The following is a 13,991-nucleotide window of genomic DNA, read 5'->3' as shown; positions in this document are numbered from 1 at the left end:
AAGCTTTAGTTACTCATGTCTGCAGTAATATGCAAATTTGATTTACTGGCATGTATAAAGCAGGCATCAGATCTGTGGACAACATGTGAAAAGTTTCCAATACATGAAAGGTTTGACAATTATTTTCCTTTCTCATCAGGGTGTGGTGAATGCTGGTTACAAGGACTTGCCAAGCAGAATGGCTACTCAAGCCAGTAGCCTTTATTCCAATAACATCTTGAAATTATTAAAGCTGTTTCTCCTGAGAAAGAATATTTTCACTTTGAACAAAAGAATGATTTTGATTATGGGGCTATTCATGTCATTAGAGGAATTTTGGTAATGAAGGTGAGTTTCAACACCACTTAAACATTTTTGATGAAAACATGCAAAACGCCTTCTATGAAAGCAGTGATTTTGTTAGTGAGTCCAGTCATTCCAAGAAAGCATTATAATTCAATGTCTACATGATAATGAGGTAAAGGAAATTTCTGGCAAGTTTCAAGCACTAGAATATGGGGCAAAAAGATACTTATAAACAAATTTATGAAAATATTTTATAAAAAATATTTCAGCCCTGATTGGACATTGTTAAGCTGTATCCTGCATAGTCTCTGCTGAAAGAGCAGCAGCTCTCATACCTGGAGTTAGAGATACAGTTAAATTAGACATCAGCCTGAAGAAAACTGATATTTCTTGTTTATTGGCTGCAATTTTCTGTATGCAAGATGTTTCTTGAGATAGACTGTTTTGAGTTTTTTTTTCTGTTAAGTTTGTTTGGGACATAGTAAGAGGAAGGCTTGATTTCTGTAGTCATGGTGAGTTAAGATTGACAGGAATCCATATTTGCCTGCAGGTAGCATTAAACTGAAGAACAGTCATGCTTAACATTTAAATGTTATCTGAGGGTAAGAAAGTGTTTGTAAAGAGGAGTATATTCAAGTTCAACTTTTAGGGAATGTAGTCTAGAATTTAGATTGGTTTTCTTATTTAATGTTTGTTTCCTGGGCTACTTTTTTAAAATTATGTACCTGTTTTGAGATTTTTGTTTGTTTTTTCCCCCCTCCAGTGTCAGGTGTATAATGTTTGATGTAGATCAGGCCAGATTTGGTGCGGTATGAACACGAAGGTGGTTTTTACAACCGACTGAATGGTCGGTGCTGTTTTACAGACCAAAAGTTATCACAATCAGTATAAGATAAAGGCCAAATCCTGCTCTACTTACTCATAGGAGTAATCACACTGATTTCAGAAGGACAAATGAGTAACCGTGACAGGAGTTTGCCTGAAGGGTTAGTCCATAACATAATGAAAGGCATGATACAAGAGGAATCCATCACGATGATTGTTCTGTTCTGCAACAGGAAGGTATAAAATGTTACTTCAGTAACCTTTTTTTAGGAACGGCTCCCCTTTCTTTTCAAAGAAATGAAAGCCCAAGAAGAGGCAGAGCCGTGCTCTTACAGTCTGTTATAGGAAAATGGCAACCACAGTTGGGATTCATGTAAAAGGTACAAGGGAATTAATTCATCTGTATTTCTTGCTGCCACTCTGGCATTTAAATGATAAGCCTTGCTAGGAATAATGATGTAGAAATAAAATGAGCTCCTGAGAAGTATTGTGGATTAATATTGAAAAGCAGCAGGCAGTGGTAAGTGAGGGTTGCTAACGTATCATGTTGCTTTTCCATCGAATGAAAAGCTAAAAATTGAACTTTTCAAGATCCTTGGTGAATCTCTGTATAACTTTTGTTACCATGAAACTTCTTCTGATATTAATTACATATGAAATAAAGAGCCAATATGGTATAGGTTAGGGACCCAATCCAGAGCCAATTGGAATTAACACGGACTGTTCTTTAAAGCTTTTGGATCAGGGCCTGTACTGTATAACTCCAGATGTCATTGTCTGTGTTTGAGATATATGTATGAAATGGAAAATGAATCATATAGCAAGGTTTTGATTATGCTCAATTATATTTTCCTCATAAACAAGATTGTTGTGCTCTTTGAATTAACTACCTTTAAAAACAATGATAGAATGAAAGAGAATAACGCAAATGGTCACAGAAAAGTATACGTGCAGAACACCTTTTCAAGGGTTCACAACCTCCTGATCAAGGTAAATCAGTAACAGTAGAAATCTCTCTTAGTGAAAGGAAAGCAATTTGTGGTGGTACAGAAAGTTGATTTTAAAGGAAGAATAAAAGAGAAGAAAGTCTGGTTTGCTTAGTGAAGCATTCCATAAGCAAGCTTTGTACAGCATCTGAAAGATCTTCCTTATTGCCTCCTCCCAGGGTCACTGACTTACAAAACATTTTATTATCCACAGTTTAAGTTCTATTTTCTTCGATTTATGTTGGGAAATTTGTATACAGGCTTTAAGGTTTTTATTAAAATCTTCCTCAAATCATAATCCAACTGAAAATTAAACTCCTGTGATCTCCAAGAACGAGGTTGTGATATCTTTCTACATTGGGCTTTGTCTTGATTGGAGAAGTTCGTACTGCATGTTGATTTGCTGAGAGCTTGCTTGGGTATATTTAAGAAAACATTGTGCAAGTGATGACAAAATATGTCTCCAAGTAAAATATCTTATTATCTTGGATTAATGAAATGATCTAGTCTTTTTCTAAAGAGGGAAAAGCATTTCCTTAAACCACCAACGCATATGGTCAAAAAGACCTAGTACTGGGAGCAATAATATTTTTCTCTGAAGGAAGTATTGTTGAACTCTTTGTGTGGTCTGCATCTTTTAACAATGTTCAGATGCTCCATTGTGGTCTGTATTTCTACTAAAGCAGAAAAGGTTGTGAGAAATCACTTGGGAGTTTATGACATATTTAATTTTGGAGTATTTTTATGAACTATTTCTCCATATTTGCCCAAGTGGAACATTTTTTGTTTAAGTGATGTAGTTTGGCAGTCCCATATGCATCTGCCAGACTCAGGGGTCCCCACTTCATCCTCAGGTTGACAAAGATGGTATTATTCCAAAATTCATTTTTTGGCAAAACCAATGTATACAAGTTATGGATGTAACGGGATGTGCAGGAAATGCCTTCTGCTGTCATGGGTGTCAGCAACACAACTACAGCGGATGAAGGATTTGGGTTCTATGCTTGTTTTTGTTTTATGATTCATAAAGAAAAGAGCTTTTTTAATTCTTGTGAGTGCATACTTCTTTCTTTCTGGGTCTGGCAGGTATTTTAGGACTGACACTTCTTTCTCCTAATCTTTCTTTTACTCAAATAGCAACTAGACTTGTTCTTGCTTGGAACAGTAGGTATTGCACTACCCAGGGAGTCACACCTGGCCTCTGTTTACCCCTTTTCCAAGAAATTGTATTCATTATTGCTCAGTGTACTGTCTACTTCTTTATTTTGTCCTGTATGCTTCATTATGACAAATTTGCAGTCAACTTCATTAGGAGGGACCTACAGGATGTCAAAACGAGGTTAGCGACTTACTCAAAGTGAATTACAAATGGTATTAGAGTTTATGAGTTCCTGCATCAAAAATTTTACTGGAAACCCAAGGACTGTATAATGATCATTGCTTGTAAATATAGGAATGCCAATATAAGTATCAGCTTTATGTTTATACCCACTGCCTCTACATATTTTTCCAAGTGATAAGATGACCAGAGAAGAAAACGTTTAACTGAATTAATGGGAATAGTGAGAAGATGTGATGATGAAGCTTTGATGTCACCTCAGGTGTATATGTATCTATATCCATTGCTTTTTCATCTGCATAGAATTAGCTTCTTTCTTGTGTGGTCTTTTCCAAAGAGGAAGATATCACCAGAGAAGGAGAATGTTTTTCCAGTTGATGGAACTACCAGGTTAAATTTTCTGAAGATCATCCAAATAGCTAGGTGACGTTGCCTAATTAAGATAGTACATCCATTTGCCATGATGTACAAGTACAGAGCTGCATCTCTGAAGGGGCAATCTGAGCAGCATCCTTACTGAGTCGACTGCCAATTTCTTGGAGCAGAATGCTTTACAGACTTTTCCTGATGTTTTCAGCTAAAATTTCCATTTATGATAATAAAATAAATTAAAATTGGATTCTACTCTAAGCAAAGCTGAATGCAAGTGGACCTCAGCTTAGCTTTGGTAGCATTTTAATTCCAATTTAATATTTAATAGAAATTTATGCAGAAGAACTTCAGGCAGAAGATCTTCATCTTTTAATACAGCTGCTTACGTATAGTTTTAAGAATTAAATTGCTGAGACAGCCCCTGAAATCTCCTCATGCTCACCAGTTCTGTGAATGAGGCGAAAAATCATTTTGGACTTTTGGTGCGTGGGGTTGAGTGGTCAGGCATGGGAAAACTTCAGATTACAGAAGTGTCTGTGTCAGCAACTTAATGCCCAGAAGCAAACCTCTAACAAAAATGTTTGCACAAGTGTGCACAGTGGAGCGGGATAGATTATTAAGATAATTGATTCAAAGGGATCATTGTAAATCCAAACTTTCATGTTTTGTTTGATCACACTTGCACAGAGACTGCTTCTCCACAGACAGGGTTTCCTGCTGGAAGCCTCTCTTGGAATGGTAAAATAGTTTGTGTTGAAAGGGACCATGAATGTCCAGCCTGACACCGATAAAGGAAATCGAAGTCCAACACCATGTGGAACTGAATTTGCAACAGGAATAAACTGTGGTATGCAAAATTATGTTAAAACTAGTGTAACTGTTGTGAGTTTTTCCTTGTCAATTCTTACGGGTGAAATTTGTATTTCTGAACAGGTGGTTTCTGAATTATATGAAATGTTGGGTGCATTTGAATGCCCTACTACAGAATATGATTATCTCTGCCTTCTCTCTAAAGCAGGGTATGGTACGTCTCTACGCCATTGGAGAGAACATTGAACAGGTTATTCCATGTTAAGTTTTCTTCTATTCAATAGTTAAATAATCCAAAACTAGGAGGGTGGTCTTGGCTAGTGAAGCTAGTGATACAAGCAAGCAAGGAGCCTGATTCTGCCTGAAATATTAATGCTACAAGCGGCGAGGAACGAGGGGTATGTGCAGAATCAGGTCTTCCAGAAAAACTATTCACTTATATGGGCAAGTATTTGCTATCCCTCTTCATTAGATCATGGAATCTGTCGTCCCTAGGGCCAGGGAAGCATTTTTACAGCCTTTTTGTTTTCTAATGGCCTTATTTGAGCATATTTCTTTGACTGTGCTGTTTCATTCAAGAGAAAACAGCTTTGCATTTCCAGTCAGTTGCAAAGCAGTACCACATTCATCAAAGAACTTGTTTAATTTGCAGAAGTACCAATCTGTATTTAGTTTAGAGTGGAAGTGTATCAGGAGAGAGATAATAATTAGTTGTATTTGCTATTTTTTTAATCCATTTCCAGATGCTGTTTAATGCTTGTTAAAACTGAGCTTTTCTTGTTAGAGGTAGATTCTAATTGGCAATTATCTTTAATAAAAATGGAGAAAGGAAGTATTTTGGGAAGAAAAAAATCTGATAGTAATCAGGCCTGAACTGTTTCGCTTACCTGCCCTTAAGGCTTCCTACATCCTAGAAAAGTGTTCAGTGCTAAACCTGGAAGAAATGAGGTGTCGGATTTCATTAATACTTCAAAGTTTTGTTTTTAAGCAATACCATCACTGGAGAGAAATCTGATGGATGTCCTGGAACTTAACAGAACATTGCATGGCAGTCAATATACACGGTAACAAAGCTTGTTTTCCAAATGGTTGTTTCACAGTCAGTTTTACATTGGAACACCATACTTTGAAATGATATTGCATTACCATACTAGAACAGCTCATGTGTGCTAAAAGAATAAAGTAGAACACTTCCTTCTGCACTGTAATACGTGGAAGGACTAATAAATGCCTCAAAGCTTCAGAGTCCTCAGGCTGAACTGGAAGCGGTCTCGGATATCCTATTCTGCTTTATCCCAGATCTCCTCAGGATACTGTTGTTATAGACTTACTCCATCTCAGCATTGTTAATATCCTTATACTCTGGTTTCTCTTCTGTCAGACTTAACTCTTTGGACATAGATTTCTGAAAAGCCCATAAATATTTCTTGAAGATAACAGCTATCACATGGTCTTTGGCCTTTCTGAATCTTGCAAGAATGTCATCAAAGGGCTGTATTGGTCTGTTAGTTATGATTTGAGTATAATGGATTTTTCTGGCTACATTGCTTTTGATCAAATTTTTGACTCATTCAGTGTTATAGGTTAAAAGACTTTAATATTTTAAATTAAGTCACTATGTGCTGTTTAAACATCAGAAGGAAGACCACGTTTTTACTAAATGAAGTCATGTAGGTATTTCAGAATGTTTTTATATCAAAACATGTAAAATAATAAAAAAAAGAGAATTGGAACTTAATATTTAGCTTGATAAAATTCATTACTTTTACCCATAAAGTATATAATAGCTAAAACAGTTATAGATTTGTCCAGTGCAGGGCAAATCTAGCAAAGGTGTAATATCTTTCGGCTTCAACTAATGTGATAAGTATTTTTCTCTTGGGACAAAGTATTAAGAAATAAGCTTGAAAACAATAAAGAATAAGGCAGTAATTGAAGCATTGTAGACTAATATTAGAAAACAATATGTCAGTGTTGACAGTAATTGAAAACATGTACTCAAATATATGTCAATGGATCCTGCAACTGAGTTGCTGGCACGCTAATTAATTTCATGGTTGCTTGGTGGATTGGTGTCATAAAGAAATACAGAAACCAGAAAATGAGAAGTGAGGAATGTGGAGAAGTCTTATAATCAGAAATGGATATTCACTTGCATTAGTAAAGAAGAAATATTTTTCATCTTTAAAGATAATCTATTGGTCCTCAGTCCTGGGGATTTAAAAAGCCTTACAATGTCTTTATATTTCTTTACAAAGAGTAAAGCTTGAAGTACAGCAACCCTACATGTTCAATCTTTCCTTTGTTTTTCAGACGATATATTTCAACTAAGAGCCAGCAGGGTTGTCTAGTCAGAACACTTCTGGATTTGGGAATGCCCGTGGTATGATTAGGGTGTCAGAGATTTAGGAGCAAACATCAGTAGAAGCACTGAAATCCTCACTAGAAATGCTTCCAGAGATGTCTGCAGCCATGGCTGTTGGTGGCACAGAGGGTATGTACACTTCCACAGTAAGTGTCCTCTATTCACAGCACACTTGTTAAGCGTTATTAGATAATTTACTATTCTTTGTGAGGATAGGAAAATACATTATGAAAGTATAGGAATTCCTAACGATGGCACTTTTAATAAGGAGATAGTGTGAGCTGGAGTGCAAGATCTTAAAAGCTGAGAAAAAGCTCAAGTCAAATGTTGTTCTGAAATGAAGAAACTGATATTTTAAAAAGTAATGAAATCATTGGATGTTTTTGGAACTTCCCATCTATTTTCTCAACTGAAACAATTTTCTTGTTATGAATCTACCAACTGTCTCAGTTGATGTGAATTAGAATGTATTAATTTTGGGGAAAAGAAATATTTGAAAAACTTAATTCAGTTTTAACACTGATTCTCCAAGGAGGATTTTGTGTCTTGTGCTTTGGAAGCCAGTAGAAATTCTCAAAGATTGAGCTTGAAACTTGATAATAGAGAAGGGGGGAAGGTACTGCTGCTTTCCCAGTTTGTCACTTCAATTGTGGCACTTGTGCGCCACACAATATGTCTAGAGGCATCTGGCCTGCCTTGATTTGCCACAGGCGAAATGTGTTTGGAAACTCTGGTGGGTGCATTCACACAACTCTGTCCTACACGTAAGAAACAGTGGCTTCAAAAGAGCTGTTCTGGCTCTGTTTCTTACAAGCTGTCATCCGAAAATGTTCTAGCAATGTATTTTTGGAAAAAACTTAATTAGGTTAAAATTCCCTATAACTATTATATTTCTATTTCATTGTACAAAAAGGAAAACATTAAGAAGTATGAACAGTCTTTTCTTGCTCAATGGTCTGTTTATGCTTTCAGTATGAAACACAATATAATATTTCTTTTTTTTTTTTAATTGAAATAATTTAGTTTTGCAGGTCTCGCCATTGCAAAAGGAAGTGATATCTATGGCTTGCAGCTGTGTTTCACAGTCTGCTGTGGTGGGAGCTCTTACACACGTTGAGTAACGTGGTTAAATATCCACACCTCCATGTGCACCCTTCTGCCAGGGTACTCTTTAGTTTGTCACATGAAATTTAGGATGAGTTTTAGTAAAGGCACTTTTTTATTTTCCTCAGAATAGACTTGAATCCTAGGAGGACTTGGGGGCTAATTCTTGTAGCTCCTTTGCAAGGGGAGGGAATTAGCTTTATATGACTTAGCTTAACAAATTTAGTAGGACTAGAACACAAAGAGGAAATTAGGGAATTCGGTTTTTTTGTTCATTAGGAGAGATGTTTATGTTGTTCTCAAGGATTTGTTTTGCTAGATTTGCTAGAGACTAATTGTTTAATTAAGAGTTTGTTTTAGATTCCATAGAGCATTACTCTCAAGATTCTGATGGGGAAAGCTAGTGGCTAGAGGAGTTTATAGAATCACTGGGTTGGAAAAGACCCACCAGATCGTCGAGCCCAACCATTCCTATCAAATGGTCACGTATCTATGAGTTACAGTAAGAGATCTTCTGGGTCCCTATGCAATCTATTATTGCCTGCTGTGGTGATACACCATGTTAGAGCAGCGTGTGTGCTTCCAGGTTTGCTGAACTCGGCACCGTTTCTACTTGGGCACCACTAGCTGAACGCTGGCTTGCTAACAGCATCCATGGCTAGTATGGTAATTTTTACATTGGATCCAAGCTACGGCCCTGGATTAGTGTGTGGTCTTGGTGTTACAAGACTATCCTCAATTATGGTAACGATATTGAGAGCAATTCTTGTACCTCTTCATTGCAAATAAATACAAGTTATTTTGCCTACACATCCAGCGCTTGCTGAATGATAACCACAATGCATCTTGCATCTTAGCTGAAAAATTTGGCATAAATTACGAGGAATGAACAAAGAATTCTGCAGAATGTTTATCTAGCCCTATAGAAATTACAAAACAAGTCTGCAAGACCAGGCAGGATCCCACAAACCACACTGCAGAGATCAAAAACATTTTAGCCAGCAGCAGTGCTGTAAAATAAGCTGTGCATGTTTATCTAGTCGGATGCATACGTAATCCTAGCCATTGCTGCAATTGTGGACTAGTTTTGGAAAGAAGTAAAGGAGTAAGGGTCTTGTCCTACAAAAAACCAACAAATTATATCAGCTCCTATTATGCCTGTGTAATCTTTCAGCAAAAATTCTGAAGTTGTATCTGCTTACATGACCAAACCCAGTAATAACTGGGCATAACAACCTCCTGCTAACTGGGTGCTTGAATGAACTCTTAGTTGCTTTTGTTTCAGTTATTTAATATTTTAGGAATTGTATAATTTCCTGAAATATTAATTTAATTTTTCTTTCCCTTATGTGGTGTTTTCTAAATTGCCGGGGCCAACGCTGACATCTGCAGGTAGAGCAGATACACCTGTTAGTAAAATGCTAGTTTTAGGATTTCTTTTTGACAATAGTCTTGACTATTCAGGGTATCTTGATTGGTTCCCCTGGATGAACTCTCTGCCTTGCATGGTGTGTGGTAAGGAAATACCAGTAGTTTTTGCCCTTTACCGTGTGAAAGGAGACTAGGGCATCTACTTTGTAAACTTAGAAATGAGATGTTGCAGGAGACTGGATGACTTGGACTGGCTCCGTGACAGAATTTTGCTCATAAAGGTGGTAAATAATGAACAGTTATGACAACTGCATAGACGTCTGGTGGGTTTTCTAGAATTAAGATCTGGCACACGAACTCCTTAAATGCCAAGAACAGCAAAGAAAATAAATTATGTTTTGGTTGCACGATGCGGAGCTGTAGAGAGATATCCAGCCAACTGAAGGACTGTAAGCAAAATATGTATGTGCTAGGAGACCCCTTCCCCATTTTTACCCTGCTTTTCAGTAATGTCTTTACCTACAGCTCAAGACCTTTGACGTGGCACTTCACTGAAGAGTGTAAACATGCAAAAAATTCGGTTCCTGCTGGTCACAGGCATGGTGGACTGGGCATTGACTGGCATGGAGATTAAACTAGTGCCCTTGAGAGAGTTGATTCCCTCATATCAGAGAGGTGGTCTTATAACAGAAGAGAACTTGCATAGCTTTGCCCAAGGTCTAGCCATTCTGTATGCAAACAGTTCCTAGTACACTAAATCTAACAATTACTTTAAAAACAACTGGGAAAAGCAATAAGAACAATGTGATTTACTCATAAAACCAACAATGTAAGGTAATATTTTATAAAATGGTGAAGGATCTCACCCAGCAGCTGGTTTTGAGGAAATGGGAAATGTGCTGTTTCATAACAAGCAAGATGGGAGATGTTAGTTAAACAAAGAACATCTTTGTTTTGCTAGGGAAAAATGTTAAGGTAGTTTAGGGAGGAGAAGAAAAATTGTTTAAAAATGGCTGAAAAACAAGGCTTTTCAAAGGCATATCTGAAAAATCTGTTTGAAATGTGTGATTTTTATGCCAAGTGGGACGCTGAAGCTTTCCAAAAACCCAGAAAAGCAATGCGAAACTGAACTGTTGAACTATTGCTGTATCAGCTTCACAGCTTGTTAAAGTAAACTTTAATGAGCTGAAGAATAATGCAGCCTGCCTTCCCAAACAAACTACATGGGAATTTACAGCAAATGAACTATTTATTCTGGGATTCAATGGACTTGGAACTGTTGTTTTGACCAGTATGGTCATTTAATATGTTCACATTTAGGTTGTGATCAGATTTTTGCCAAATGTCATTTTTGGTTGGATAAGGCACAGTATCTACAGCAGGAAGGAAACCTATAGAAGTTGTTAGAGCTTGCACTAAAGCTGGATTAGACCAAGCCATTGAAATGATAATGCAGTCTAATTCTATCATTACGCTGGCTGAGAATTCAGTTGTTTGTTGTTCAATTACTCAGTTGTAGCCTTTTTCAAGATATCTTGGGTCTTGCACAACTAACTTAATTTCACTGTTACTTTAATCACGTCAAACTCATTTCCACTTTCTTTGAATCCATCCAATTCATGCTTGTTGTCCAAATATTAAAATTGTTAAATATCTCTTTCTCCTTATATGCCACTCGTGTCTCAGATGATGTTAGCAGTCACTCTTCCATGGACTTTTCCCATAAATACAGATCTTTACAATTATTAGTCAACCTCATGCCTAATCATCTGTGTTCCTGTGTATATGCTACACTTCCTTGGAAGCTGAAGCATTCTGGGCTTTCCAAGAGAGTACTGTTTTTCTTTACCTTTAAATGTATTTTGAAAGCCTAAGCCTGCTGAGTCGTTCAGCTGCAGATTACCTGAGCACACAATATTAAAGAATTGCCCAGTTCACCTTGACAAATCTACTCTTCTCTCTTTGCTTTTGTCCTTGATTTTAAGTGTTTCAGGGCAGAGTTTTCTTCGCTGTCTGTTGCAGTCTCATACCAAGTATTAACTGTTAATTTGATGAAGTCAAAATGTGCAAGAGACTTGAGAATTTGCATTGTAGACTATATAAATACAATATAAGCTAAGAAGGGGGTTGTAACAAATGTTTGGTCACAAACTACAGGGCTGTATTTCTTCTTTCTTATGTTTGCAGTGAAACCTTTCTCTCAGATGTATTCAAAAAGTACAACAGTTTGGTGACTTGGTGCCTATGTTTAATAGTGTCCGGGGACGTATGTGACATTAGTGACAGCTGACTGCCTCCTGATGCAGTGAATTACAATCACAACGAATGTTATAGTTCTAATGGTTGGACTCGATGATCCGGTGGGTCTTTTCCAACCTGGTGATTCTATGATTCTAATGAAAAATGTTGGTTAACTAGAAGCATCCCGCTTCATAATACAGCCTACAACTTGGCTTGGCAGTTCTACAGCCCTCATCCTTTTGTAACGATTCAGCATAGGGATAAAAGGTTCATCAAGGCGCTAGATCTAAGACTACGCTACTCTTAATTTCATCAGGTTTCCACCATTTGTCATATTCTGTAATTCTGAGGTTTTACTATTGATGTATATTCCAGCTATGATGTCAGTCAGTTTTGCTTATTATAATTAGATCTTAAGGAACAACGTTTCACTTTACATCCATGATCTCAGCAGGCAGCTTTTCTCATCTTAATAAATAATGAAGGTCTCTAGTGTAGACTTGGGGGTATTGGAAATATAAAGAATTTGGGCAATTTTTACCCTTTGAATAGCACTGGTTTATAGCAAAGAAATAGGAGGTGAAGTTACTGAAGTTACTTCACTGGGCCTCCCTCTTCAAGTCAATTCTCATAAAATAAAATAAAATAAATAGCTTGCTTTCTCTAAAAATGGGTAACCTGGTGCTGCCAAGATTTATGCAGGTAATCGGCTGTTCAGCTTGTTATTCCTCCAAGAAGGGCAAGCTTTGGCCAGCGTTCATTCTCATTTGGCAACAACAACAAAAGAGTTTGTGCCATGATATTTTTGGGAGAGCATAATTTCTGTAGAATAACTATACGTGGCAAATACTAGTGGAGATCAGGAAACATTCAGTTTTCACACATCTCACCTCCAGGACAGCACGGCCACTGAGTTGAAACGTGCCAGCTAATCATTCTTTCATTATAACAAATTAGAGAACGTTACAGTATTTTATGACTGTATGTGAACAAAAGTCTATGGTTCCAAATACACAGGAGAAAGTTCTTAAATAAAATAGCTCTTGCACATAAGATTTCCTGAATTTATTGAGCACTTGCTGTGTAGCTGGTTGATCTGCTTTGCACCTCTGCTGCGACCTGAGTGAGACTTCGGTCTTCAATCCTACAAGCTAAAGACATCAGGCACCATATATACCTGCAGCTGTAATCGAGCAAACTTCTTCAGCTGACCCAAGAATACAGTTGGCTTCTTTCAGATGCAGCTGCAAGCAGCACTAAGCCAAATGGATGGGTCAGCGCGATGAGGGGCCTCTGAAAGGAGAGGAATAAGGGGAAAAAAAGGTGCCTCCCCCAGCAAAGCAGGCTGCTGTAGAGAGTAACATTAAGTGCTGTTGTTTTTGTGTAATCACATTAAAAAATCCAATGGAAAACACTCGAAAGTACTAGAAATTTGCTATTAGTCAAGATGTTTATAGACTCTTCCCCAAAAGGTTAAAGAAATTATTTTTAAAAGGGTCAGAGGCTTTATTTGCAATAAAAATAGTGAATTCCAAACAGAACACTGCAACATTAAAGCTCAGATGCACACAAATCAGTGTTCAGGGTGTTAACGATTTGCGGTTTTAATTTTCCGTCACTTAATTGTCCCTTTTGGATTTTTCTTTTTTTTCTGTGTAAGTCCTAAGGTTGTGTGGACAGTAAATCTCGCCTAATGTATTCCACGCTGGACACGTAGGAAGGCTGTGACAGCTGTGATCATTTCTCTGGAGATGTTTATGGTCTGTAGCATCAGCAAGAAAGGCAAAAGTGGCTTTATAGTACCTCTAGACCTTCCCCCTCCTTGTGGGGCTGCTGACTATTAAACCGGAGACTACATAGGCCACTAATAGGTGGAGATGTGGTAATTTCAACAGCACCTTTTCCGATCTTTGTATCACCTTGCACTGGCATGTAGGAGTTCTTCTCTGTTTTCAGAGCTGCTTAGCATCACTGGACTCAGCTTAGTGGATGGGAGGCAAACTACATGATTTTGTTCCAAACAAAAATGCAGGTGATAGCACATAAAGGAAGGTTTACGAGCTAAGTTTAGTAGCATGGGATCTTGAATTTACTGCCTTTGAGAAGACTCCATGTCAAATCTTTTCAGCTTACAATCTTAAAATGTTTCTGACTCACTGTCCATCCCATAAACTGAGTCTGGAGAGGTAAGATGATGTGTCTGCTTTTTATAAACCTCTGAAATAAGCGTAGCTTCATTGCTGTAAATGAGGTTAATTTGCTTTTACTATTGTATCTGATGAAGTTTGTTGAT

This window comes from Phaenicophaeus curvirostris, chromosome 12 (genome assembly GCF_032191515.1).
Source record: "Phaenicophaeus curvirostris isolate KB17595 chromosome 12, BPBGC_Pcur_1.0, whole genome shotgun sequence".
In the NCBI taxonomy this organism is placed as follows: domain Eukaryota; kingdom Metazoa; phylum Chordata; class Aves; order Cuculiformes; family Cuculidae; genus Phaenicophaeus; species Phaenicophaeus curvirostris.
Note: the sequence above shows the minus strand (reverse complement) of the source record.